General features: G+C 52.5%; 2 long non-coding RNA genes across 2 annotated transcripts; both read left to right on the forward strand.

Annotated features, from left to right (window-relative positions):
• The first annotated feature begins 1,672 nt into the window (after positions 1-1,672).
• LOC125152188 (uncharacterized) lies at positions 1,673-16,829 on the forward strand. Its single transcript, XR_007147074.1, has 4 exons — positions 1,673-2,044; positions 5,716-5,802; positions 14,563-14,697; positions 16,045-16,829. It is a non-coding gene; the product is annotated as an uncharacterized LOC125152188 (long non-coding RNA).
• A 1,197-nt stretch (positions 16,830-18,026) lies between these two features.
• LOC125152189 (uncharacterized) lies at positions 18,027-19,909 on the forward strand. The gene is made up of 2 exons (XR_007147075.1): positions 18,027-18,473; positions 18,577-19,909. It is a non-coding gene; the product is annotated as an uncharacterized LOC125152189 (long non-coding RNA).
• Positions 19,910-27,774: the final 7,865 nt, after the last annotated feature.

A 27,774-nucleotide genomic window follows, 5' to 3' on the forward strand; every position in this document is an offset into this window, starting at 1 on the left:
TGTGGGGAGACATCCAGTCCTCTCCTAGCCCCTTAGACACGGGGGTTCGTCGCCCCCCTCCCCCCCCCCCCCCCCCCCCCCCGCTTTGCCTGAACTCGATGGTGTGGTCAGGAGCCCGGAAGGTGCCGGGTATGTTGCCTGGAGCTCGGAGGCTGAGGATAATCAGATTTAATAATTATTAGTGATCTGCACACTTTCTGCAGCAGATGAAATAATTGTATAGGAGGGCTGGTGGAAGGAGGAAAACCATTAATGCCTTTCCCTTTCAGCATTAAACAGCCAAGTTACAGAGCTTGCCGCAATTAATTAGCACTCTGTCTTATTAGCACCTTTGTCTACTCGTCCCCGTCCGACGCAAATGTTGTGTATAACAGCAGACAACTCTCTGCCTTGGCTGCTGCTGGATTTCATCGAAAGGAGCCCCAGGCCTGGGCGGAGCCAGGGAAGGGCCTTCCTGAGCACCCGGCTGGGACCTGGGGGACAGTGCGTGTCCTTAGGGGTGTTGCCTAAAGATAGCTGCACCTCCAACAGAGCAGAAGACTGACTCACCTGGGCACTGGGCCCGTGCAAGCAGCCCAGGGAATCTTGCCCATGCAAAGAAATGCCAACTGCCAGAAAGTGGCCGGGAAGACCGGGCGGCATGATTGCCTTTCCAGGAGCACACGAGCTCCAAGATGGGCCGTCAAGACCAGCGTCGTGGGCGTGTGACCGGCGCGGTCACACAGGGCTCCATGCTCGGAGGGTCCCTTCTTAAAATCCTTAATACTTATAGCTTTGAACTTGCCATTTGCAAGTGAACTCCGATGGGACCAGGGAGCGTGGTGGGGGGCCTCCTTGCTTCCCCACCTCCCTGTGGGTGAGTCTCAGCCGCTCACTCTCCCACCCACTGCTGCTGCTTCCCATCCCTGGTGGGGGGGCCTGGGTGTCAGGGTGTGCACCCCACACCCCCGAACTGTGGGGTGGGGCCCCTGTGCCTTGTACCCGCCCACAAGTGTTCCCACGGGGAAGGATTGCGACTTTAGGTAACAAATAAACACATGCTGACCCATCGCGGAGCTAAAGAAAAGGAAAGGTTTGTTTTGTTTTGTTTTTTGCTTTTCGAACTCGAGGCTCTATCAGGTATGCAAGCTGGCCTCGGGGCTGCTTCTGGGCGGGAGTCGGGGTGCTTCCGAGCCTCACCCCGCCATCCACCCCACGACTGCTACACGCCATCTGGGTGGTCCCTCAGGGGGGACGTCACAGCTCCCTGAAGAAACCACAACCCTGGACTCCACCGCCCCTCCCGAGCCCCTGAGGACCTGCCGCAGAAAATTCAAAACTACTCGTAAATTTGAAAACATGGAGGTCCAGAGCTCTCCAGGCGTTGAAGCCCGGAGCCCCGGCTGGGATTTTAACCGGCTGGGAGGTGGGGACAAGGCGACAGCACGGAGGTGGTGTAGAGGCTGCTCAAATCTGGCAGGAGGGCAGCTGGATGGGGAAAGAGGGAGGAACCGGAGTCAGAGCTAGTTCAATTCCTGCCTCTGTACTTACAACGTGATTCTCGGAAGCCCTTTAAAGTCTTGGGCCTCCCTTTCCTCACCTGTAAACCAGTGCCCTTGACTCAGACAAACAGGTAGATCAAGTAACACAGGACGTGTAGGGCGGATGTTCATTGGCGGTCGGTCCCGGCTGCTGTAACAAAGTGCCACAGAGTAGGGGGCTGGTAGACAACATATCCATGTTCCCCACGGCGCTGGTGCCTGCCTGGAAGTCCGCGATCAGGCGTCAGCAAGACCGGGTTCTGGCGAGGAACCTCTCCCGGGGTTGCAGGATGCTGGCTTCTTGCTGTGGAAAGAGCGCAAGAGAGCTCTCCTGGGTCCCTTTTCCATGGGCCCTAATCCTGTTTGCAAGGACTCCACCCTGCTGACGTGGTCACCTCCTGAGCAACAGAAATATCAAGTAACTTGCCCAAGGTTGGGATCCAACTGATGGAGGTTTTGGAGTGGTGGAAGTCCAGAGCTGATGGCCAAGAAAGAATTCTGGAAGACGGCTTTGGTGCAAAAAGGTGATTTTCTTAAAGCACGGGGACGGGACCCGTGGGCAGAGAGAGCTGCACTGGGGTTGTGAGGAGTGATTGGTTATAAACTATGGAGTTGGGCGAGGTAAAGGCAAAAGGGAGGACTCCATGAGGACTTTTATTTGCTAAAGAGGACTCAGAAGATACCAGAGCCCTTGCTATTGTCAGACTAAGGCTATTTTCCCTCTAGTAAGGCATTAACATTAAGACAGGGTGGGGGGCGGTTCCTGGAGAAATGTTCTACTCTGTATTTGCCTCAAGTATTTGTCCACGGGCTGCAGGTTTCAAAGAAATTTCATTTTACCTGCCATTTCCTTCTTGTCTTTGTTCCCACATCACTATGGAGGGGAGGGTGATGCTGGGGCTCCAGGAAACTGAGTCTATAGGCTGTGTATGAAATTGTCTTTTTCTTGTAATTCACTAAGACATTTGTAAACTGATGGAGACCCACGTCTGCATGACGGGGAATCTCTGTCAGTTAACCATTTGCTTTCCCCTTTCCTTTGTTCCTGGGCAGCCAGGAGAGCCTGAGGAATGTCACACAGATCCCAACTGGGTGGTGGGGCAGGTGTTTGTCTCATGCTCCCTTATCACGACTGCTGATAAGCAGGCATACTCTGCCACTCTGTGAAATGGGCCCGACAACCCCCAGTGCTGGTAGGCACAGGGTGTTGGTCTTTAGGTGAAATCCACAAGCACGGAAGTGATGTAAAGGAGAAAGCGGGAGTTCGCTGCAGGCGAACACAGAGAACCACGGCCGGGCCTAGGTTGAGTGCTCCCTTCAGCAGAGAGGGGACAAGAAACAAAGAAACAGAAGACAGACCTCAGCGGAATCCCAGGCATCGTTACTCCCCCCACCCCACGCCCGCAGCAGCTGTCACACCCTAAATCTGGGAGCCCCTCGCCCCACCCCATTCCTGGGAAGGCAGACCGAGTGAGCACGGCTAGTGGACAAGGACACTGATGTCCGTGCTACCTGTGACAGTCAAGTCATTCCCTGGGAGTAATCCAAGGCCCCCGAATCTCCCAGTCTGTCTGAGAGCCAAGGTACGGCAGAAATCGAAGCATGTAGCATCTGCAAATGATGACAATGACAACGGTCCTGCCGAGATCCACAGCCCCCCCTTCCAGCCCAGCCCAGCCCAGGAAGCAAGCCCGAGAGCCGACTCCCCTGGAGCTAATGTGTGCCCGTAGAAAGAACACCTTTCTCCACCTGTCCCTGCCTGGGGTAAAGGAACCACAAGTCCCTAACAGAGACAGTTCCTGGTCCTGGCCACATCCGGTTGGCCAAAGCCCCGAGGCCGCCAAGGACCACTTTTTAATTCTTTTGCAATCAGCATTTTCCTTTCTTCATTTGCTGGTTGAATAATGCAGCCTGTAAGAAAAGGGCCCTCAGCACAATTCTGGTGCTCGTTTACAATGGAAATTGGGAAAACGGGCGAAACGCATACTGCAAAATGCATTTAAAAGAAGATGATTCAATTGGATTTGGCAGCTCTGATATTCAGGACCAGAAGGAGAAAATCTGTCTATGATTTGAACATGTATAATTAAGATGAAAACCTTAAGTACCGGGTGCATTTCTTAAGATGTCACCGGCTCTGTTGACTCCGGGCGTTCCGATCAGTGGCGCAGAGCATTTATTTCTGAAATCTGAATAGCATGAGTGAGACGCCTTTTTAAAACCAGCACTGGGTGCCAAGTCACAGCCTGACACTGCACAGCTCATCAAGTGGGGCGAAGGCAGGGGCGGAAGGCAGCGAGAGTAGAGTGCCTCGGGCCCGGCTTTGATCTTTCCCCGGGGTGTACCCCCGAAACGTTCGCAGGCTGACTGCTCGGGCAAAACTGGATCCGTTTGCTGTGTCCTATTTTGGTTCTTCTTCTGGTGCCGACTGGTGTGCCAGTGCCCTGGGAACTGGTCCATCCCGAAAACAGAGAGCCCGCCGTGAATGCTCGGAACCGTGGGCTTTCAAAGCCGCAACCTGGTTTCGTGGGAAAAGCCAGGCGTAAGAGCCAGGAGATTGGGGCTCACACCCCGTCGTCACTCCTCGCTCCCCGTGTGATCTCGGGCAGCTTCCTTGGGCTCTCTCTCCCTGCCTCAGCTTCCTCATCTCGGAAATGGGGCTAAATGTCAGCACCTCCCCCGTGAGACAGGACAACTATGTGAGGTTACTGGGCAACTCCCAGCACCGAAGCGCCACCGGCTGCTTGTGAGCTATTTTTCTCCTTCTCTTTGGGCCCCTCCTTGAGCCACTCAGAATGAGCTCCGCTAGTCCAGCTCGCCTGGCCCACCGGGCCCTCGGAGCTTCTGATCTGTGCAGAAACCGGATATCATGACAAACTCACTTGCCGTTCGAGATGACTCAGTGACAGAATTTCTGGCAGCCGGACAGCCTTCTCCATGGAGGGCTGGGAGGCTTCCCGGGAATGACTCACAGACAGAACCTGGAGGCTCGGGCGAGCCACGTGACTGCACCTGCCTCATGACTTGGGAGCGCCTCTTCCCGATGGAGGCTGGAATCCCTCTGGGGACTCCTAGGGTCCGCTCTCTGTTCCTTTCCAGATGGGAGAGGAAGGAGGAGCCCTGGCCGTTTTCCTTCAAGGTCTGGCCTTCACCGGAGGGAATGTGGCCGGACTGTGTGTGACAAAAGCACTCTCTCCACCCCCTCCCCGAACAGCCTGCCTTTTTCTTGGGATGACAGGAAGGGAGGAGGGGAGGGTGCCTGGGGAGCCGGTGCAGGGAGAGAAAAGGAAGAAGCAGTAACGCAGGAAGTAACGTCTCACGGGCTGTTGCAAGGACCCCAGAGCGGCTGCACTCCCTGGGGCACTGGCCAGTGCTTCCCTCCACACACCTGCAGCCTACCCAGTGGGTGCAGCCCAGCCCCGATCCCCAAGGCCGACAGTCCTGCATCATGGGACCAGAAGAAGCCAGCCTCCCTGTTTCCAGCCAGAAACCACAGCCCATGTGGTCTTCATAGAGCAGGGAGGAAGCCCCTCCCACCGAGAGTGGTCGCTGGAAACGAGCTCAGGCCAGTTCTGCACAGGTGGGGAAACTGAGGCCCGCCGTGGCTCAGCAGAGCCCAGGCACGGTGGGAACCCCGCACTCCCAGGCCTCCTTCTGGCCCAGACCACTGAGCCACACTGCCCGCCTGGGTTCCAGGGCTTTGGGGTTGTCTACGCAGGTGGCTTCAAGCCCTCCAGCCCTGCCTCTTACCGGCTCTGTGACCTTTGGAAAGTTCCTTAGTCTTCCTCTGAGGTGTGCCAAGAACCCCGCGAGCAGAGCAAGCACGAAATAAATATGAGCTCCACTGTCCTTTTCCTTCCCTGTCCTGTCTGCGTTTCTCCCCTTCCCCAGAGCCACTTAAAGCTCAGTAACACCCGTGCCCCTGCTCCCACTCATCCTCCTGCACAGCGATGCCCCCGCATGTGACAGGGAGCCCCTCGGCGATGGGGAGGCAGGGGCTGGAAATATGGGAGGAAACGCCCTCTGATTCTTAAGGAAAGCCCCAGGCTTCATTCCCTAGGAGAAGCGAGAAGGGGCCCGCGGTCCCCCCCACCCCCAGCCCACCCCGTCCAGAGCTTCTGATGTACTATAGTGTGAAAAATTAATGTTTCTGGTTTCCTAAGTTTTGTTTCTTGCTTTTTACCTTCCAAATCAGGCATAGCTTGCAGGAACCAAAGCAATCCCGACGAGCAAGGAGGAGCGAGGGAAGGAATCGGAGAACAAGCGAAGCAGAAGTGACAAGGTGATGTTCTGTGCTCGACAGCTGTCCCAGGGGTGGGGGGGTGGGCGAGGGCGAGCCTGGCCGCTGTGGCCCCTTAGTGCTGGGGATGATGGCCGGCCATCCAGGTTGACCAAACGGGAGGGGCTGTGTGGGTACCAGCAGCGGGGGGCGGCACCCAGCGGCTGACAGTCCCAGGGTTCAGGGCTGCTGTCTGTTCAGGCCTGAGGGTTCGCAAACCTCACCCCCAGCGGCGTGGAGTGTCACCTTGCCCTCAGTGATTCCGTATGTCAGGGAAGCCAGACCAGAAAACGTAGGAGGAAATGCCCTCTGGATGCTGAGGATTGTCCCGTAAGACTATATTCTATGGGGGCGCCTGGGTGGCTCAGTCAGTTAAGCGTCTGCCTTCGGCTCCAGTCATGATCTTTCAGCCCGTGAGTTCAAGCCCCACATCGGGCTCTGTGCTGAGAGCTTAGAACCTGCTTGGGATTCTCTCTCTGCTCTCTCTGCCCCTACTCTGCGTGTGCTCTCTTTCTTTCAAAATTAATAAATAACCTTAAAGAAGAAGAAGAAGAAGAAGAAGAAGAAGAAGAAGAAATTAGAACTTTTATTGGCGGGCGGTTTCTGTGAGGCTGGACTTAGGCTGGTTTATTAAGAGTTCTGTTTTGTTCGTGTTTGTTTTCACCAAATGCACACCGTTCTCCCTCCTGCACGAGCTCTTTGGCGTCCAAAGGGGGAAGCTGATTCTGGCTTTTCTTACTTCTCCACCACCCCCCCCCCCCCGCCTCGCCCCATCCTCCCCACCACTGCCTAGGGAGGACCCTGAACTTTGGCTTAAGAGTTCAGAGTATGCGTTCTGGGAACAAACCCAGAACCCTGGCGGGCACCGCTTAGGTGATAGTCTCGGGCAAGGTACTGAACCTCTTCACGGCACTGCCCGTCACCTGCCCCCAGAGCCAAAATCACCAGGGACTCCCCTACCCCCTGTAGCTAGGTCTTGAACATATGAGCAGTCCTGGTCAGTGAGAGGCAAGGGAATCCACTGAGGTCTCTGGGAAATATTGCCTCGCCTCACTTTTTTTTTTTTAATTTTTTTACATCTATTTTTGAGAGACGGAGAGAGACAGAGCACGAGCAAGGGAGGGGCAGAGAGAGAGGGAGATGCAGAATCCGAAGCAGGCTCCAGGCTCCGAGCTGTCAGGGCAGAGCCCGACACGGGGCTCGAACTCACAAACCGCGAGATCGTGACCTAAGCCGCAGCTGGAGGCTCAACCGACTGAGCCACCCAGGAGCCCCAGCCTCACCTTACTTTTTAAGGGAGAAATGGAGGAGGAGGAGAAGGAAGAAAGAGCAAGAGGGAGAGGAGATGGAAACCCTTGCCTGTTACTCCTTGCTGCCTTTGAACACAGATGGGTGAGGAGGTGAGGCTTGGGCCTCTGCCACCATCTCGTGATAAAATGGAAAAGCCAAGAAAACCTCAAGAGGCTGCCTGGCCAGAGCGCGGGCGTCACTGTGTTGATGTGCCCCCAGATTCCACACCAGATTCCTGTGATTTCAGTCACTCGTAGCTGGGTGCTGTCCCGTGTGGCCGGATGTATGGCATGCACACCCTTCCCAAGCCCTCATGTGCACAGCCACAGGGTAGAGAGGAACTGTACCGGCCCCGGGACGGCATAGCTCATGTAAAGTGTGCGGCAATGTGCACTGCACGAAGGATGTCCCCAGAAGGCACTCCTTCTTCTAAGCCCAGGCGTCGAGCCCCCCCACCCCCAACATTTCTGGAAGGCTCCCTGAAGCCCAGCCCGGTTGCCAAGGCAGCCACCCCGGGGCCAAGATTCAGAGGGAAGCTCACTGGCCCAGAACACCATCCGGGGGGAGCTCCTGCCCAGCGGCCCAGGGAGGTGGGGGAACAAAGCATGAGGTCTTGGGAAGGGAGAGAAAATGTCAGGGAAGTGAGCCAGAGGGCTGCGAACATCTGACCCCTCCAGAAAGTGCTGCTGAGGCGAAATGCCAGTCGGGCTTCGCTTTCAGCCCCTGATTGCATTAATAAGATAATGATGAGTCATTTTGCTCTGCATCCAAAGAGTGAAGCAAATTACCTGTGTCTATATTGCTTAATGACGGCGGCACTAACAGGACCTTTGCAACCCGCTGGACCGAAGTTGACCTATTGCAGGAGGCACGCTCGTGCCCATGGGTTTGCCACTTGACTGAAGCCATCCATCAGGCGGGGAGTGCACCCCTACCACGCGCTCCCCATTAGCCCCTGTCCTCCGCCACACTGCCCCCACCTCCCTAACGGGCTCTGGCTTTCTTAACCTGGTGATCCCAATACCATTAGCTATTTCCCGGACGCGAACCACTGGGCCCCCGTTAGCCAACGTTCAGGCATCACCTTCAGGTGGGAAGTTTCCACTTTGGCTACATTTCCCCAGACAAGCATTCGTCCGAGCCAGAGTCCTGGACCCCCTCTTCCCACCGGCAGGAAATGCCCTTGCCTCCTGTGGCCTTCGGAGCAGAAGGTGATGAAGAGATTGGGACACAGCCAACCACGAGAATCTTCCAAAGGCCAGAGAGGCTCTTCCGGGTTTTTTCATCATTTCAGGGTCCATAGACTTTTTTGTTTCATTTCCTTTAATTAAGATATTATTTCCATACAGTGGAGTTGACCCTTTTAGAGAGTGGAATGCTCTGGGAGTTGTAACTCTGACAGCACTATTGCATACAAGATGCAGAACAGCTCCATCGCCCCAGAAAGTTCCTTCGTGCCCCCTGCGGTCAACTTTTCCCCCTCTCCCAACCTCTGGCCACCACTGACCTGTTGTTGTTAAAGTTTTTTTTTTAAGTTTGTTTATTTGAGAGAGACAGAGGGAGCATGAGAGAGAGCAGGGGAGGGACAGAGAGAGAGGGCGAGAGAGAATCCCAAGCAGGCTCCGCACTGTCAATGCAGAGCCTGATGCAAGGCTCAGTCTCATGAACTGTAAGATCATGACCTGAGCCAAAATCAAGAGTCGGATGCTTAACAGACTGAGCCACCCAGGCGCCCCAACCTGGTTCTTTTTCCCCCAATGGTTTGGTCTTTTCCAACAGGTCACATTCACTGAGTAGTGTTGAATCTAGTTTCCTTTGCTTAGTAAACTGTATTTCAGATGCATCCATGGGGCTATGTGTACGATAATTGACTCTTTTTTACTGCCCAGTAGCTTCCACTGTGTGGGTGGAGCAGGGGCAGCTTGTAGGGTCCATAGGTGTTGAATGGGCACTTACCTACCCTGAGCCAAACGCCTGACATCTGTTATTTCACTTAATCCTCAGGAAAAAACCAAAGGCAGGCACCATGATCTCCATTTAGAGATGAGAACATAGGACCACAGGGCTAGAAAGAGGTGAGGGTAGTCTGGATACCATAGATGGGGCTGTCCGATCCACCTTCTGTCCATTTCTCGAATGAGCAATTCTGGAGTCCCTCCTGGAGGTGGGGCGGTGTACGGGGTGCGGGGGTGCAATGCAGAACCACACACGGTCCTGCGCCCAGGGACTTAGTGTCCAGGATCGCCCTTCTGCCTGCCTTGCGGGGCAAGTGCTTCGAACTCTTGCACCTGATGCTTCAATGCCCCATTTCGTGGGTGTGTGGCCCTGGAAGAATGGCCCTCCAGGATGTGTAGGGAGAAAAAATTCATCCATAAGACGCTGGGGAACCACTAGCAGGAAGCAGAAAGAAGAGGCCATCAGAGATGTGTTTTCCTGGCACATTTGTGCTCTTGAAACAATGAAATTGCAGGTTTCACTAGAGACATGGCAGCCAGTGCCTGCGAGTAAATATAGTTATCCCCACGGCTTGCCGCCCTCCAATGCCCACTCTCCATCGTTTGTACTTAGGCGGGAAAAAACAGAGAAAGGAAGGGAGGGGTGGGGCGTTGGGGAGGGGGCTGCAGTCCCAGCTCCACTGACTAGGATTTGCTACCACCCCCTCCCTGTTACCTTCCTTACCCTCGTCCTCACCCCTGCTCCAGGCAGCACTGCCCTGAGCCTGCTATCCCAACTCCCAGGCTCCCATTATCAGCCATGAATATACCCAGGGAAATCCCAGGGCAACACACCGTATAAGCAACTATTTGCCAGTTTCTATATCCCCAGGGGGACACGCAAGAGTGGCCCAAGGCCCTGAGGCTCTGCTTAGGAACTTGGGCTCTTGGGGTCTGCCTAGCTTTCTCTGAGCAAAGACTACCCTCTCCACACTATGCTTCTTGGCCTGAGCCATCAGAGTGTACCCCAAAATGGAGAATTCAGGGCTACAGGTCTCCAGATCATTTCCTCCTGGGATCCCAGGCAGCAGGTTCACCGGACTTCATTCCACAGGAAAGCGCCCTTAGACATATTCGTTCTCTCCACCTCTAGCATAGACCTAGTTGAATAAAAAGCATCGGAGCAATATTTAATGACAGATGGGAGGGAGGAAAGGAGAGGGGAATTGAGGGAGGGAGGGAGGGAAAGAAGGTTGCAGAAAGCCAATCTCAGTTTCTTATTTAGCCAAGAAAAATGTGCATCGCTCCAACGTGGTGAAGAGCGGAAATATTGGAATCAAACACTAGGTTGGATCCCTATTCTACACTTGTGAGCTTCACTGTACTTTTCTGAGACCTGGTTTCCTCTCTCCAGATCTTGGAGGAGGGTGGCAGGAGATCACTTAAAAGACAGCCAGCGTATGGCCCACAAGAGCAGCCCATTCAGAAGTGTTGGTGACGACTACCACTTTGGGTTTCCAGAAAGCTCTTCTCAGCAGGCCTTGGTGCAAGCCGGCCTGCACACAGCGTGTGCCTCCAGAACATGTGTTTCCAAGATTTCTCCCAGAACCGGGCCCTGTGTGTCTATATTCAGTGTCTGCCCTGCTTGCGAGCGGGAGGCCAGGGCGGATGGGAGTGTGCGGGGTTTGTGAGAGCCCATGGTCCCCCCCCCGCCCCCCAGAGCCGGCGCTCGAGGAGGGTAGAGAAGGACTTTATTAAAATGGATGTCAGAGCTCTGGTCAGGCCTCATCCAGCAGCTAACGCTAAATTATTAAACACTGGCAAGGACGCCGGGGGCTTTCCCACTTGCTGACAGATGGCTTTCCACCGAATCTCTGTGCATCTTCTTGATGTAATATCAACAGGGGGTTGAGTACAGCCCGGGGGAGGCAGCACTGGAGAGAAAACCCCACTGCAGACCCCCACGTTCGTGGAGAAACCCCCCCAAGATGGAGATGGTCTGCCTTGTCCCTTTAAGCACCTATCCTGATGCACCCACCTGGGTCTGAGCTCCAATTTCCCCCTCGCCCGGGGGCTCCCTGAGTCCAACAGGGCCACCAGACCTGCTCACAGCATCAACTGTAATAATTAATGTTGCATGAGGGCCTACTCTGTGCTCGGGATTTCACATGCATTGCTTTATTTAATCTTCCCACTGGTCCTCGGCGAGACCAATGCCATTAATATCCTTTTATGAATGAGCAAACGAGACTCAGAGTGGTTAACGGCTCCGTGTTGAACACTTGCTATGTGACAGAGCCAGGGCGGAGATCTTGTCCTCTGACGTCAACAGCCCTGCTTTTAGCCTCCCGGATCACAGTCCGCAGGCTCCGGAGGCCCACGCTGGCTCCCCTTGGCCTGCCCCGCCCCCAGATTTCCAGGCTCGTTAGCATGCAAGGACTCACCCATGGGGACTCAAAATGCCATGGCCCTCCCTGGAGACCCAAGAGAAGGACACAGAGGTGGGAAAGAAAACTAGCCCTCCCGTCTAGACGGTCCCCCCTCAGGAAGGCGGGACCCCAAGAATGGAAAAGGTCTGTTGCCAGAACCCAAGACATGCGCCCTCTGCCCCTGTGCCCTGGTCTCCTGAAGTGGTGCCCAGGCCACCCCTTGTCATTACTATTTACTGTAATCGCTGCATTTTATTGAGCAGTTACTCTCTGGCAGACATTAGGGTAAAGTTATTTAAGTCACTTCTCTAAGATTTGTCATAAGGAACGTAGGGCCAGTGAAGCAATCTGAATATAGCCGATTTTTAGGCCCCTCCGACTCAGGGGCTTGTGCAGAGCCGGGATTTTATCGACTTTGCAACTGAACAGAACCATCTAAGGATGGAAATCCCGGGCAGCGGCCGATTCCCACTCTTCCTAGAGCCCCCAAGCACCTGTGTCTCGGGAAGAATGGCGTGTATCCAGGATCCCCAGCCTGACAAGACCCCCCACCCTGGAAGGAGGCGTGTGCCATGTGCTCAACAATCTCCCCGGGATGTCTTGCTCTAGCCACAAGGTCTCAGGAGGGTCCTTGCACTGAATCCGGTTTCTCGGTGAGGACAAGGCCACCCCCCAGGGTACCTGCCAGATGACGCTGTGCCCGCCCTGGCCTGGCTCCCCAGGGTCTGCTCGTGAAGATCCATCCCTCCATGGAACTTTCCGGCTCTAGAGAACCCCGGCCCAGAATCCTTGCGAACTTGCACATGCTCCCCTCCATCTGGTCCTCTCAGTGGACGCTCACATCCCATCTGAGCAGAACACATCTAAGCCAGGCCTTTGCCCCCGGCAAGGAGGGTGAGACTTTCTGGAAGCTTCACCCTCCAGCTTCTTCCTTTCCTTTCCTCACACCTGCTCACGGTCACTCCCGGAAGGAATTATTTTTAACAGATGCCCCCTGCCCTTCCAAACCCCCAAGGGGGAGAAACCCGTAAGGCAGCTGTTTATTAACGGTACTCGGTGTCATTAACAGCCAGGCATGTGGTAAAATATAGATTAAAGCGGGGAAGGCAGGAATCACGCTGCCATTTGTCCTGTTCCGAATGTCATTATGCGTTCCATCGCGGCGTATTACCGAGATGATTAGTGGCATCAAATGACTTCTGAAAAATGATTATGTGCCATTAAAAGCATTAGTCTGTCTGAAACCAGCACAAACAAATGGCCGTGCAAGAATGAGTCATTAGCTGGGGAGGCTGGGTGATGTGACAGAGAGCTGCCCGTGCGCCAGGCAATTAGCACGGCCAACAGGTTGGGGAGGCAGGCCGCCGAGCCTGGAGCCCATGCCCGGCTGTGGGAGCCTCGGGCCCCGAGGACAGCAGGGCGCCTGTGGGAGTCCAGCATCTCCTGGGGAAGCCTGGGCGGCTGGGTTTGCTTAGAAGGGCCTGCCTTCCCCACGGCTGCGGTAGAAATGCCACAGCCAGGCCCGGGATGATGGCGAAGCGCGGCTGATGGTCTCCGAGGCTGCAGGAGGCCAGACTGGGGGAGAGACAGAGAGGCGGGAGCGACACAGTCACAGAGGTGTGAGCGTGTGGGTGAAACTCCACAGCAGAGGCCCCCCCCGGGGGGAGTTTTTTAATTGACACCAGCAAAAAAAAAAAAAAAAAAAAAAAAAAAGGCTCATGGAATCACCGTGTAATTTACAATGACAAGAACATATAGAGAAGCTATAATTTGAGAGATTAAAAAGCATTTCTTGAACGTATACCAATAAAATGGCTTTGATGTGACAGCAAAAGAAAGAACAAGTGAAAAGGGGTGGTCTTTATCTGTTTTTCCAGAAGAGCCCAGCCCCAACCAGTCCTTAGGGGGAGCCAATGGCATTCGTGTTGAGTTGCGCCTCTCGGGGACAAAGACTTGGTTTTGAGGAGATGTCAGGTGCGGTTCCCCTGTTTCCCTGCCCCTTCCATCACGACAAGTGTCCAGGCCTGTTCTGTGGGGGTCGTATTCCTGGGGCGGCCACCTCAAAGCTGGCTGGGCACATTCTGGGCACCGCTAACTCACCTGGGTCCCTGCGGCCGCTGCATAATCCCACGCGGGCCTCCCTCCCCAGGGCTGTCGCGGGGCCCTGGTGTGACCCCAGTTACAGGGACTCAAGTGTCCTCGGCTATTCCTGGTGGAGAAGTCTGGATGCAGGGCCATGGTGCTGCCCTGTGGACTTTCGTCTTCTCATTTTGAAGAGTCTGTAGAGATTGCCAGGGGCCAACGCCCAGCTGTGCAGGCTCCAGGCCTGTGGTTCTCCACCCAGCTTTGAGAATCTTCTGGGAAGCTTTTAAAAACCAGTGATGCCCGGGCCCTGCCCCTCCAGGGTGAAGAAACGATGATGTAGCCCACCCACTGCCTGTTACAGATAAAGAAACCGAGGCTCACAGACGGGCAGTGCCCAGCGCAGGGTCAGAGAGCTGCTCAGGGTAACAACCAGGCCAGGAGCCAAATGCCTCCGAAAAGCAGGCTCCCAACCGTCCTGCCTTTCCTCTCTCTCGAATCCCAAAAGCTGCTCCTACCTGCTACTCCAAGGCCTATTGCGGCAAAGCCCTGAACCCGGCGGCCGTCAATGCTGATTGACACCTGTCACAACCTTGCTTGCACCGCACACTTTTGAGGCCCAGCCCCTCGACAGCCTTCATCTGCCTTTGCTGCTGCCTTTCCATTTCCAGAGCCAGAAGCATCTACCGCCTCAAAAAAGTGGCCGATTTCCAAAAGCCCTTCACCTCTCTTCCCTCCAGGCCTCACTGGGGATGCGCAGCTCATTCTGGAGAAGCCGTCGTGCTGTGCTGTTTTTCATCTTTATCGAACTTGGCTTTGTGGTTCTTGTTGCCGGGGGAGGGGGGCTTGTGCTGGCAGTTCGGAAGTGCTGAGCTCAAATTGTCTTTCCCGCTCCTTACCTTATTCTATTAGAAAAACATGAAACCTCTTTCCTCCACTTCTTTGTTTCCTTTTCTCTCTCTTTCTCGCTAAGACGGAGAGCAACGTGATATTTGATGACAGCTGTGTTTGTGTCTTGCTTACAACAGGTCGTGAATGTCTGTGAGGTTAGTCCACTCAAGACCAAGCCCAGCGTCTACAGATTAAAAGCAGCCATTCATCTCAGCCCTGCTTCTGGGGCTGTTTGCCCTCTATCGACCCCTTCCTGACACTCAGAGGAATTGGTAAGACTCCTAACGGCCTAGAAGCTCTTCAAGATGTCTCACATCAGTCTCTCCCACTGCTGCTCAGTCTTTCTGCATCACACCAGTTCCCATCCTGTCTGCAGAGGTTAAGGACACACAGGAAGGCCACAGGTAGTCTCTCTCTTCCAGCAACAGCCAGCCACAGGCAGCCTTGAACTTGGTTGGGACAGCAATCTCAAGCCCTGCTGTTCTGGGACGTGCTGAAATGGTACCTGGGACGCCCAGTAGGTTCAAAGCACTCCATACACATGTTGACATTCTCCCCTTGTTTATAGAACTTTCCTCAGGAACAGACAGAGAATGTGGGTGGACTCCGTCCAAAAGATCTGATTGATGCACCTCTCCACTCAGGATCTGCAGTGGTTCACAAAGTCTAGGGGACACCAGAAGCACCTACTGAGTGGAGGGTCCTAGTTCCTGCCTTTCAACATGGGCAGCTTGATGCATCAAAGTGTGCAAAGAGGCAATAGAGTCTACAAATAAAACAGAAGTAATAATCTCTTGGAATCTGATCACAGAAGTGGCATCCCACCATATTAGAGGCAAGCAGCTGGGCCCACACGCAAGGCGGGGTGGCAGTGGCGGGATTCCACAGGGAACAGCAGGAGGTAGGGAACCTTGGGCGCCATCTTGAGTCTGCCCTTCACAAGATTATTTATATCTGTGCTTCCAGGGAACAGCAGTGTGAGGCAGGGAAGGACGAGAGCCAATTCAAGGATGTGCTCCATGTTGAGCTGGGCCGCAAGGACAGGCGCCCAGAGCTCAAGCTTACAGGGCTCAGGAGATTGTTTGTCCCAAGAAACACAAGGGAAAAGCATTGACCATTGGTTCCCGGCCCCCCCGCCTCAGCTCCTCCATGCTTCCAAGCTGTAGGTGTGTGATTCCTGAGCAGGCCCCTCTGACATCTCATATGGTGCCATCAGAAAGCCAAGAGCAGGATCAAGAGTGGCCTGGATGGGCCAGGGGCCAGGCACTGACAGAGCCAGCTAAGGGCCACACAGAACGGACAGCCACAGCAGTGCTGAAGAAGGAGGGCCAGAGAGGAGCACAATGATGTGCATGGCGTGTCTGATACAAACCTCTCCTCGTAACATGTGTGTCTACACAGGCCTCTGCCAGGGTGGGGGGTGGGGGGAGGGGGTTGGACAGAAGCCACGGCATCACCATGAGTTCGAAGAGACCTAACACAATGGCACCACATCCAAATTCAGTATTTTCTCCCACCCACAGGCTGCTCTTCCACTGACCATTCTCCTCCTGGACCCTCGGCTTCACCTCAAAGTTGACCAACCCCCTGTGGGTTCTCTGTTCTCCTTTGCAACCCAGGCCTAACATGCAGGACCAGCCACAAAGCTTGGGAGCCCAGCGCAGAGTGAAAATGAGGGGCCCCTTCTGAGCACGGGGCCTGGTATGACTACCATGAAGCCAGCACTGCCTGCAGGTCTGCAACTTCAGGCCCTGCTCCAGTCCCTCTCCCTCTTGGTCCTGAAGCTCTCGACATCCGCGGCTGCCCTTTTCCTCTCAGCCTCCCCAGGTGCTGCTCAAAGAGTCTTCTATGCATCTGTGCTCCTGGAAGAGGGAACTTCATCCAGGATCTTGCAGATCGCCCATCCGTCTTACTGCAGACACTGCTCTCCACGACTGTCTTCCTGAAGCACTGGCTTAAGTCCTCCCTGGGAGGAGCAGAGAGGTGGGTGCACAGAGTCGGAGTGTGCAGTGTGCAACCTGCATAGCTGTATGCAGCAGCCTCGAGTCAAAGGAGGACTTGCCCAGGAACCAAAATTAGGTGTCCAGGAAGATCTTCAGACAGAGTTTATGTGCCCAGGACTAGTAACAAGAAGTGACCCTCAGATATCATATCACTTACTATACCCCAAGCCCTGGTTAAGTTTTTTGCACATATTAAATAATCGATTTCTTTCTCACTACTTTGAAAGAGTTACTTGTGTTATTCCCATTTTACAGAAGAGGCCCTGAGGCAGAGAAACCTGTCCAGGGCCACAGGGTCAGCAGAAGAGCTGTGATTTGAGCCCAGTCAGTCTGTCTCTCAAGTCCATTTCCATAACCACTACACCACGCTGAGAGTGACAGCTTCAGCTACCAGGGGATCAGGCAGGTGTAAAATTTTGAAAGCCTGACTGTGTTATGCATTGTTTGCAGTTTGAAGAGGAAGGTTTACATTTCATGTATTTATTTCCTTTACTTTTTGCTGAAATTCCTTTGGGAAATTCTAGCCTAGATCAAAAAAGGGGGGGAAAGGCAAAGGGAGATAGATAGGGAGGGTGGGTGGATATCTAGATGGATGGGTGAATGGATGGATAGATGGTGGGTAGATGGATGGATAGATGGGTGGATGGTGCATGGATGGTGAATGGGGTGGATGGGTGGGTGGATGGATGGGTGAGTGGATGGGTAGATGGTGGGTGGAGGGGTGAATTGTAGGTGGATGAATGGGTGAATTGAAGGGTAGATGGTGGGCAGATGGTGGGTGAGTGAGTGGGTGGATGGATAGGTGGGTGTAGTGGATGGGTGAGTGAATGGGTGCATGATGAGTGGGTAGATTGCAGGTGGGTAGATGGGTGAGTAAATGGATGGCTGGTGGGTGGGTGGATGGATGGATAGATGGGTGGATGGATGGTGGGTGGGTGGATAGATGGATAGATGGGTGGATGGATGGTGGGTAGGTGGGTGGATGGGTGGGTGGTGAATGAGTGAGTGAATGGGTGGATGGTGGGTGGGTAGATGGATGGGTAGATGGGTGGAGGGATGGTGGGTGGGTGGGTGGGTGGATGGATGGATGGGTGGGTGGTAAATGGGTGGATGGTGGGTGGGTGGGTGGATGGATAGATGGGTGGAGGGATGGTGGGTGGGTGGGTGGATGGACAGATGGGTGGATGGATGGTGGGTGGGTGGGTGGATGGATTGATGGGTGGGTGGTGAATGGGTGAGTGAATGGGTGGATGGTGGGTGGGTGGATGGATGGATAGATGGGTGGAGGGATGGTGGGTGGGTGGGTGGATGGATGGGTGGGTGGGTGGTGAATGGGTGGATGGTGGGTGGGTGGATGGATGGATGGGTGGGTGGAGGGATGGTGGGTGGGTGGATGGATCATGGGTGGGTGGATGGATGGATGGATGGGTGGAAGGATGGGTGGGTGGATGGTGGGTGGAGGGCTGAATGGTAGGTAAATGGATGGGTGAATTGAAGGGTGGAAGGTGGGCAGGTGGTGGGTGACTGGATGGTGGATGGATGGGTGGTGGATGGGTAGGTGGGTGGATGGATAGATGGACAGAGATAGAGAGGCATAAATGTCCGAAACTGAGGCTATAAAGAAAGGGAAAGGAATGGGGAAAGGGTGAACCCCTAGGCCAAGCTTGGTGGTCACTATAGAGAATAAAAGATAGAAGGACCCCCCCCCCCCACTAAGGTCAGTCAAAATCCTATTTCATTTCCAAGGCCCAACAGAACTGTTGAGTGCCCAGGAGACCTCCCCCTTGAAACTGACATGGAATCTACCTAAACAGGAGAGTGGGAGGCTGTTTTTTTCCAGAAGAGAGTGTATGCCAGGCCTGGCACCCTCCTAAGAGGTCATCCTGACCCAATGAGAACAGCAGTGTTGCTGGGGGATAGCCAGCCTGTAAGGTCTCTCTTCCAGAAGCAGCATCTGGCAGGTTGCCATGGGTTCAGGAGTCGTAGCTGACATGGAGTGGTTGCCTTGGGGACGTTGGAAGAGGCAGCCCTTCTGGCCAGCCTAGGTAAGCAAAGGAAAATTCTCCGGGGAGCCTAAGAGGAAAACCACCAGGCCACTGTGGAGCGGGCCGTACAGTCACTCATACTGCTGTTTCTTTTGTCTATTAGGGGGGTGCTCTGTCTCCACCAGCTTCCACCAGCTCAATGGCAAGGATAATGGGGTGAGGGGAGCCCTGTCTGATCCAGCAACTTGGGTTTGAGTCACTGGAGCCTGCATGGAGGACTCAGGTAAACGGAGAGTCACAGCATCATGAGCTTGGGTATGAGTGGGGAGGTCCGTGGCCAGCTATATCCTTGAGACAAGAAGGACAGCCACCAACTCCTGCCTCTGGTGATCTCTTCGGTCGTGTATCCTGTGGTTGATAAAGTCCACGGTCGTTTTCCCGGGTCATCATTTGTCATTTCCACCTGTGGTAAGTCACAATCTGTTTTTCTACAATTGGTCAAGACTCAAAGCCCTCTCCCGACACACCCTACTGGCCCCTGACCCCACACTCTTTGCAGGATCACCCTTGCCACCCTTGCCCATCCCTCCTCAACTGGCCGAGGTGACTCTCCTGGCCTCCAGCTAGCTTCCCAGCAGCTACTTTGGACAAGTGCAAACCGAGGATGATGGGGACAGGGGCATTGGGGTTCCTTTCCGTCTAGCATGCCAATAAGCTGTCTGATCAGTTTGGATGTGGTCATACCCAGCCTATAGTGGGGCAGGAGAAAGATGCACTCGGAAACACAGAGGGGAAAGTCCATCTCAGGTCAAAGCCAAGGAAAGCGAAAGCTAGGAATGCAGTTGCAGTTGGGGATAAAGCTGGGGGACGGAGAGCAATGTGTTCAGTACAGAGGCCCGCATGGCCCCGTACTCTGTGCGAGAGCAGTTCACCACTTACCACCTGACACAGTGTGGTCTTCCTCTTAGCAGACAGACTCATGCTCATGACAGCATCCGGGATTTCTTCAGGCCAAGCTATTGTGGGGGGAGGGAGCCACACAGCTGGGGGACAATCTGACAGGTGCAGCATGGAGGACGCTGTCCCCAAAGCCACAGGTTCACATCTGCCGGCAAAACGCAGCCTCCCCTGGACACAAGCAGACATGCCTGCGTTCCCGCCTCTCTCTGGCACCGCCCTGACCACCCCCTTCTATGTACTGACAAGTCCAAACCTCGACTCCACGTCAATGTACTTCCTCAAGTACTGGATGCCAAGTCCACAGCTGTCCCCCACGCTGACTGCACTTTGGGTGGGATGTGCCTGCTAACATTTACGGGGGCTCTCAGTGCACCGGTCATGTGTGGCTTCACTCAGAGAAGTCTCCCTTCCTCCTCTCCTCTCTGGTTGCAGCCACAACAAGCCTTAGAGAACGCATGGTGCCTCTTGTCCCTCTCCCTACATTCCATGCCTGTGACGCCACTTGGCTGTTGTTGATGCATGACCAGGGCCATCTATAACACCAGCAATAACCCCAACCCCATGCCTGCAACAGCTCCCTGTCACTGCACATCTCCTATGTGCCCAGATGTGGGCCAGATGCTTTCCATACCTTTCTTGGAAATTCTCACAGCATGGCCTGGAGTATGTAGTGTTTCCCATCTTACAGACGAGAAAACTAAGGCCTGGATGAAGGTCACACCGCTAGGAGACCGGACCACGGTAATTATTTTGCAGTCTGCTTAGTGACCTTTCCTATCGTCGTACGTGTTAAAGGATAGCTTTCCCTGAAAGGCAAGATCATGACTCTCGTACTTGAACACGTGTTAAAGATTTTATTTGGTTTAATATTAGTGATGGAACCAGGCGGATATTACAGCTAATCCAAAGGAGAAGTCTAAAAGGCATAAATTTATACACAGCAAAGGAAAGTGGATGTGAATTTACAAAGGCTGCAACGGACTCATTCCTTAAAGAAGAGGGAAATCAATTGAACCACTGGACAGAATTTATTTGCATGTCTATAGACAAGAGTTATTTTGCTTTGCTATCAGTTATCTACAACTTACGGAGCCATAAAACAGCTCAAAGACACCAAAAGGCTAGAATCCAATGGCCTGCAAGGGTGTGCTCTAAACTGCCTGGTTTTCCATCTGCGACACCCGGTGACCTTTTGGGCTCATTCCAAATTTCCTTACAGGGACAAGTACTCTAACCAGATCTAGACAATCTTAGTACCTCACTCTGCCTGATCATAGCAGCTGATATCAGGATTGGACAGTCAGAATCCTTCCTGGGGATGGACTGGTTCACGGGCTCAGAAAGGAAGATGATCTCAGATGATCTGGTCGAGCTAAGGCTGCAGGCCATGAGGAGGAAAAGAATCTGGAAGAGGAACCCTGATTCCCAAATGGACTAAGCACCCGCCACATGCTGGGCACTGTTCCACACGCTTTCTATGTAGTGAGGAGAATTTAATAAATGTACGAGGAAGGTTCTATTGTCATTCCACTTCATGGATGAGGAGAAGTTCAGAGATGCTAAAGGCCTTGCCCCAAGTCATGTTGCTAGTAAGTGGCATCAGGTGCAAACACGGGCAGATTCCTGAGTCATTACTCCAAGCTCTGTGCTATCCTGCCTTACAAAGTAACCTGGAAAAGGGGCGCCGGGGTGGCTCAGTCGGTTAAGCAACTGACTTTGGCTCAGGTCATGATCTCACAGTTTGTGAATTCGAGCTCTACGTGGGGCTCTGTGCTGACAGCTCAGAGGCTGGAGCCTACTTTGGATTCTGTGTCTCCCTCTCTCTCTGTCCCTCTCCTGTTCGAGCTCTGTCTCTGTCTCTGAAAAATGAATAAATGTTAAAAAAAATAAAAATAAAAAATAAAGTAACCTGGAAAGGAAAGCAGAGGTACACAATGACAGGTGACGACAGAGGACAAAATTACAGATGGGACAGAAGGCCTTCCAACCCCAAACATGCTGGAGACTTTAGGGGCTTCTAGAATACTCTGGAAGATTCTAGAGCCTTTCCTCTCTAGGATTCCTTGAGCAACCCCAGTATCCCTTCCAACCACCAAAGTCAATATTGCCACCCAGTTTTTGCTGAAACTCCTTCAAGTTGTACTTTTTTCCATGAACAGTCTTGACTTACACAGCCATTAGGTGACAGAGCTGAGTTTCGAACCCTCACCTGCTTAAAATGTATAGTTGTGTCTCTACATTTCTTCGCCTGCAAACGGGACTATTATCATACTCATCCCGCTGGGTTATTGTCAGGATTAAGTACATCAATCCATGGAGAGCTCTGAAAAGAATGCCTGGCACCTAAAGGCACTCAACACAAGTTAGTTTTATTATCAGCTCCATTTTGCAAACGGATACACTGAGACAAAAGGTGTTATGAACTTGGCCTAAGGTCATGCAAAGGTCATGCACTTACCACCATTTTTTGGCAAATGACAGAGCCACCAGCTGAACCCAGGCAGTGATCAGAGCCTGTGTGCTTCACCTGGACCCCGGAGAGGCCCTGGAGAAGTCATCTGGCCCTTCCTGCTGCCTTGAGCTGATCTGGCCCCTTCTGGTAGCCTGGGCCAAAGCACCATGGCAGGAGGGCTCCTGAGCCTGAGCTGGCTCCTCTCCCAGCCCTCGTGCTAGAGCTGAAAGAACCACAGGTCACTGGGGCCTTCCAGCACTGCAACAGCCAGGTGGGCAGAGCAGAGGGTCATCAGCTCCCATCTGGGGTGTTCTACAAATAGACCCACTCCCATCAGCCTACCCAAGTTCCCCGGAAGCACCTGTCCTGCTAAGGCTGCCTCCACCTCTTCTCCCTACTGTTTCCACCGTATGGAAGCATAAATCCAGTTAATGTGTCCAAAAAAGAAAAATCAAAATGTCAGATCTGCAGAGATGGTTCAATTGAAGGAATATTGATTGTCACAGAGAATATTCTCACTTTATTCACCTACTTAGTCTGCTCCCCTAGGCACATATGAATTCATCAAATATTTTCACAGCACATAATAATGCTCATTCCCGACATTGTTGTGACTGCTCAGGCTTCGGTCCTGCTCACGATGCCTGTCCCAGTTGGGGTGATGGCAGGGGGTGGGAGGAGGGACACAAGGGCAATGCCAAAGCATCACGTCATGGCATTTTCCCCCAGACAAGGTGCTTTCCCATATAGTGTCTGCTCTGATCTTCAACACAACCATGTGAGAAGGTCTTGAAGGATATAGGCATTCCCATTTTCCAGATGGGATCAAGATGTTTAAGCAACTCATCCAAGGCCCTGCTTCCAGCAAACTAGAATTTGAACCTTGGTTTTCAGACTCCAAATTCAGGGCCCCTTCCCCTCCACCCTGGACTTTGCTGCAGATGGCGGCCCTGTTCCAGCCAGAATTGGAGCTGGGTGGTGTTCTCTCAGCTTCCGCCCTGTTCAGTTGCCCCATGGATTATGCACCCATTGTTTGTTCATCCCTGGACATAGACTCAAGGAGATGATCCCTGGCCTTCAGTGGATCTCCATACCAATATGGAGAAGTAGATAAAATGTCTGGAGACTAACATGTTGAAACTATCAGAACAATGGACACCACTATCCACCATGGAGACTTGAGCCCTGACTGTGGGAAGTGGTTTATCAAGGTGACACTGGCACAAAGTTAGGGCTAGAGAACCCTGGGAAAGTAGCACAAAACTCCTGAGGAGCATCTTGGCCCGTTGTGACCCAATTGCTGAAGAACTGACTGGAAAGAGGGGTCAGGTGGCCAAGCCCTGGAGTACACCTACACGTAAATTACAGGGTATCTCCAGACACCTTTGAGGAAAACACAGCCTTAGGGTATTTAGACCAGCATTTCCAAAAGTATGTCCCGAGGAACTGGCCTTCTGCAGCTCTGAAAAATTTTTGTTGTTGAGTATGTTTGAGAAGCTCTGAGCTAATCAAAATTAAAGAGATTATTTAGATGTAAAGTTTGTCAAATCCTTTATCATTTCGATGACAGTGATAATGGTTGTGGTGATAATGATGGTGGTGGTGATGAGGAGGATGGTGATGATGGTGGTAGTGATACAATAATCTTCATCCATGGAGACTACAGCCCAATGCACCCAGCACCATACATGTACTAACACATTTCAGCCTCACGTTGGTGCTGTTGTTACCCCTGTGTTACAGCTGGGTAAACCAAGATGCAGAGAGTAAGTGACCTGCCCAGGGTCAAGAATTCTTGGGTGGTGGGACAAGAGGAGAACACTGGAATCCCCAGGATGGGTGACATAACTAGAAGAGGTGTGTGTAGAATGCAATACTTCCCAAAGTTTGGTGGCTGTGAATCTACCCCTTTGTTTCTTCCCAGAGCATCTTCTAGGACTCAGGCTCTATGGAACTTTTGAGAACTCTGGTTTAAACAATTGCCCTGACTAGCTAGCTCCAGTATTTCTTGAGCCCCCTTCAATGTACACTTGGAAGCAAGTGCAGGTTGATAAGGTTTCTCAATAGCTACTCTTATTCTTGTTCCTGGACTGCAGCTGGACTGCAGCTGGTCTGAATCCAAAAGTGGGAACTCCTGGAAAAATCCAGACATGCTAGCTGGGCTGAGCCCTTCTTCCTTGGCCACCTTGAAGCAGGTAGCTGAGAAAAGCAGATAGCCTTCACTGTCTGCTTCCTCACCACCACCCCTGGCTGAATACTTGTTCTGGAACTTCCCAACCACATGCAAAAAGGAACTTTCCAGGGGTTAGACTCAGCCCAGAGGAATAAAGATGCTAATCACTTTGGGCAGCTATCCCTCTTTCTCCACCTGGATCTCAGCCACACCCACCCACAATTTCTGGCTTGATTTAACATCTTGGCTGGCATCCTCAACAGGTGCACAAAGTGGGGACTTCATTCCCAGGAGCCTTTGCCAAAAGCTCCCATTCCCTTAGAGGGAGGGGGAGAATATGACCTCAGTAGAATATCAATAAGAAGCTATGGTGAGAAGACATAGTTGGCCAGAGCTGGTGATGGGGTAATTAATTCTACTTAAGAAAAATGTTACTAATAATTAAATGTACTAATTAAGAAAAATTGGATCAGCTGTTGTTGGTGTAACACAGAAGCTGCAGCTTTGCTGACACATTTCTTGGGTAGCTTCCGGCTGGGACTAAATGCAGCAGACACTGTTGGAGCCCAAGAGAAGCCAGAGGAGATGTGATCTGGAGAGGCCTTCATGGAAGGAAGCAGAACACTTGGGAGGGTCTGGTAAGGTGACAGGTCCAAGAGGAGATGCTAAAGTAAGATAGACGCTGGTGGGAGAAGGGACACAAGGAGAGGCAGATCAGAGGTCAGACAGGGCAAGGTATCTGATGGCCAGTAGGTGGGTCTTCAGTGGTTAGAACTCAGGTCAGGTGAGCAGACGTCATAGAAAGATGCAGAACTAGGGGCTGCTGGGTGGCTCAGTTCATTGAGTGTCCAACTCTTGATTTTGGCTCAGGTCATGATCTCACAATTTGTGGGATCAAGCCCCACATTGAGCTCTATGCTGACAGTGCTGACCCTACTTGAGATTCTTTCTCCCTCTCTCTGTCCCTCCCCTGCCCACATGCATTCTCTCTCTCTCTCTCTCTCTCTGTCTCTCTCTCTCTCCCAAAATAAATAAACATTTTTTTAATGTTTTGGAGCTAGATAAAGGTACTGACTGTCCAACATTGGGAATGTACTTAATGATACACTTTAAAATGGTTACTTTTAACCATTGAGAATTTTACCTCAATTATTTAAAAAAAAAAAAAAGTGGTTGCCTAAGATCTAGGCAGGACAGGAAGCCAGTGAGAATGCCCAAAAGTAGGAAAATGGGATCTGTCCCTTCTGAAAATATACGCCAAATAAATTTTTTTGGAAAGGCCCAGCTTCCTACTTCACCTGTCAAGTGAGTGCAATGTTAGTGAGCTTTGTTAACTGGAGAACTCTGTATAAATGCAAGCACTGTTACTGAGGCACTATATCTGATCTCGTTGGTATTCTCCTGGACAAGCCAGCTCAGGGGTTCTAAACACAGTGGTCCAAAATAGCCATTGTTATTTAGGATGATGTAAATTAATAATGAAGCGGCTCTTCCCTGTTTTCTGGGTGCTCAGCACTGTAAAACATACCTTACATGCACCCAATCAGTTAATCCTCTCAGCAACCCTGTGAGATCGTAGGATCAGAACTGGTTTCCAAATGAGAAACAAAATCCTGAAAAGTTAAATCGTTTGCTGTATGAGTTATCTACTGCTGGGTAATAATTCATCCCCAAAACTTAGCAGCTTAAAAGCCACAGTTTCTGTGTGTCAAGAGTCCATGCCTGGCTCATCTGGGCCTCTATTCAGGGCTGCCATCAAGGTGTTGGCCAGAGCTGGGGTCTCATCTGAAGGCTTGAGTGGGGAAAGATCCAAGTCCAAGCTCACATGGCTGCTGGCAGGATTCAGTTCCTCGAGGGTTGTTGAACTGAGGTCTCAGCTGAGAGCTGGCTATTGGCTGGGGTTCAGTTCCTTGCCAGGTGAGCCTCTCCAACAAGCCAGTTTCCTTCATCAAAGCACGGAAGCCAGAAGGCAATGGAATGTGCTAACAACACAAATGGCAATCTTATAAAGCCTGATCACAGAAGCGACGTTCCTTTACCTTTGCTCTATTCTGTTGGGTAGAAGCCCACACTCGAGGGGTGGTGGCGGTGTGGATTTATACAAGCACATGAATATCAGGAGGTGGGGATCATGGAGTGTGTGTGCTGGGGAGGACACCTGCCAAAGGTTTGCCGATAGTAGAGCTGAGCCACATAGGCCTTGGGGTTTTGAACAGGCTCAGTTTCACACCTACACTGCATATTCTCCATGTTCTTCAAGGGTGTACAGGAGGTTGGAGGAAGCAAGGAGGGAGAGACAGAGACAGAGACAGACAAATAGACAGACACAGATGTTTTTTATAGAAAAAAGGCTGTGCTGAACTCTTTCTGGCCAGGCCTCCCTGATGAGGCTGGTCTTCCAGGATGCAGCCCGGAGCTAGGGCTGCCCCCAATATTAATGGTGTCCTCATTAGAGTCATGTGCAATGCTGCATTTTAATTGCCTAGCAGAGCCCTGAGCACCTGAAGAGAAGGCTTTCCACATCCTTCTCGTCATGACTATTAATAGGCTGGGAACATTCAGGCCTCCTAAAGCCCTGTGTTGGCAACCCCCCTCCCAACACTGGTAGTTCAAGTCTTCTTTATACCAGCCCCATAGCTCTGCTGTGACCAAGGGCAGCACCTGCTCTGTCCCTGAGGCTGGTGCCTGCTACCTGGGTCTTCTGAGCATCTGGGAGCCGGGGAGGAAGGATTCAATCTATCACCATCAGATCTGCTCAAGGAAGGACCTCATTTTACCCCTCATATTCCTGGCAGCCAGCACAGTGCCCAGCAGGTGGATGTGAAATGAATCAGTAGGTCATCTGTGCAGATGTACTGGGACACCCGTGAAGCCAGGTGTGAGCGGTGAGGCGCCATCTCCACACACTTCTTGTTTCCCTTTAGTTCTTGAATGAACGGCGCTATTGACCTTCTTGTGCTCCAGAGACATCACTGTACAAAATACGACCTCCCAGGAATCCCCCAGCTCGGGCTGGCAGAACTACTACCGTACTTCTGTGTATCTCCAGCCCTGGCAGCCAGGGGAGAAGTGAGTACCTGTGCTGTTTCTCCCCCACTCCTTTCTCTTGCAATCGCCAGTCCTGAAAACATAAAAGCCTTTGGGCCACCCACTTCCAGCCATGAAGCGGGGCCATTGCTCCTCAACCTTGCTTCTAAATAAGACTCTGGGCTGGGCATGGGTGACACTGCATTCCCTCCTACAGCAGTGGATCCACAGCGAGTTCTCTGACTTCTTTGTCACTGACACGGAGATGAAAACGAATTTAATATCAGGCAGGGCATCCCCTACTACATACATATCAGTGACTGTCACCCGCTCTGGACCTGCAAGACACCTGGGTAACAACTTGTATAAACAGGCAGCCTGAGAGTTGATGCCAAATGAGTGGTCTAGAAGCCCCCCTTCGCTTTCATGGCCTCTGTAGGTTAGACTGCCTGGCAAAGATAGTATTCTTATTTGCAAGACTGAATTAAATCTTGGAGGACGTGTTAGCCAAAGGCCATGGAGACCTCTTGACTCCTACTAACAGGAGCAGGGGCAACTGCTAGCCATGAGAGCCTTGACCAAGCAGTGCTAAGACCAGCCCCACCCACCGTCTGCCCTCCCTCCCCATCACATGTCTCCCTTTCCTTCCTTCTCTCCCCAGCTGCCTCCTCCTGCCTCCTTAGGCCGGGCTTTGCTGTGCTGGGAGCAAAAGCTTTATTGAATTTTTGCAAGTACTTTGCATGGCGTCT

The sequence above is a fragment of the Prionailurus viverrinus genome, chromosome E1, assembly GCF_022837055.1.
Source record: "Prionailurus viverrinus isolate Anna chromosome E1, UM_Priviv_1.0, whole genome shotgun sequence".
Lineage (NCBI taxonomy): Eukaryota > Metazoa > Chordata > Mammalia > Carnivora > Felidae > Prionailurus > Prionailurus viverrinus.